Source organism: Mesoplodon densirostris, chromosome 12 (genome assembly GCF_025265405.1).
Source record: "Mesoplodon densirostris isolate mMesDen1 chromosome 12, mMesDen1 primary haplotype, whole genome shotgun sequence".
NCBI classification, from domain to species: Eukaryota; Metazoa; Chordata; class Mammalia; order Artiodactyla; family Ziphiidae; genus Mesoplodon; species Mesoplodon densirostris.
The window spans coordinates 51,940,308-51,941,526 of NC_082672.1; positions in this window are offsets into that span (position 1 = coordinate 51,940,308).

Below are 1,219 nucleotides of genomic sequence, written 5' to 3' on the forward strand. Positions count from 1 at the left end.
GGCTAGACATTTATTTCAATTCCTGGTGGAAGAAGACCTGTTTGTTTGGAGCATAAGAAACTGTGGCTCTATGGAGAACAGGTATTCAAGAGGTCAAATACAGTGGTCTGCCCAGCTTCAATCTATCATCTTACCATTCTTCAACCAGTTGTCAAATATCTTGAATAGGATAAACTCAGGTTTCATATTCTTTGATTGCCATCTGCTGGTAATCCTCTGTACTAAAAAATAAAAATTCCCAGGAAGATTGCAACAATCTGGTTATTGCTTGGTTTAAGTAGTTCTCGAAACCCCAAAGAGAACGGAATTTTTCATGCCCACGGTGATACCAGAGAGTCATGCCGAAGTTCCAGAGAACATATCTCTCAAAAAAATATATTTGTACGTTGTGTTGTTGTTTCCTGGGAAGATGGTTGCACAGCTACCGGGCATCACTCTACAGGGCCAGGTGCTTGTTTAAAAAACAAAAAAGACTTTATTGTTTAGAGTAATTTTAGGTTCACAGCAAAACTGAGAGATCGAGTGGAGTTTACAGAGAGTTCCTATGTGCTTCCTGCCCTCACACGCGCACAGCTTCCCCCGCTGCCAACATCTGGCACCAGAGTAGCATGTTTGTTACAATCAATGAACTTATATTGACGCATCTTTATCACCCAAAGAGATAAATAGTTTACATTCGGGTTCACTCTTTGTGTTGTAAGATCTATGGATTCTGGCAAATGTATAATGACATGTGTTCACCACTGTAGTATCATACAGAATAGTCTCACTGCCCTAAAAATCCCCTGTGCTCCATCTGTTCATCCCTCCCTAACCCCTGGCAACCACTGATTGTTTTACTGTCTCCATAGTTTTGCCTTTTCCAGAATGTCATTTAGTTGGAATCACACAGTATGTAACCTTTCCAGATTAGCTTCTTTCACTTAGTAGTATGCATCTGGGTTCCCTCTTTGTCTTTTCATGGCTTGATAGCTCATTTCCTTTTAGCATTGGATAATATTCCATTGTGTGGATGTAGCACAGTTTATTTATCCATTCATCTAGTAAATCTTGGTTGCTTCCAAGTTTTGACAATTAAGAATAAAGCTGCTCTAAATATTCGTGTTCAGGTTTTTGTGTAGATATAAGTTTTCAACTTATTTGTGTAAATACCAAGGAGTGCCATTGTTGGATGGTATGGTAAAAGTTGCTCAGTTTTAAGAGGACTAAGTGGGTAGCA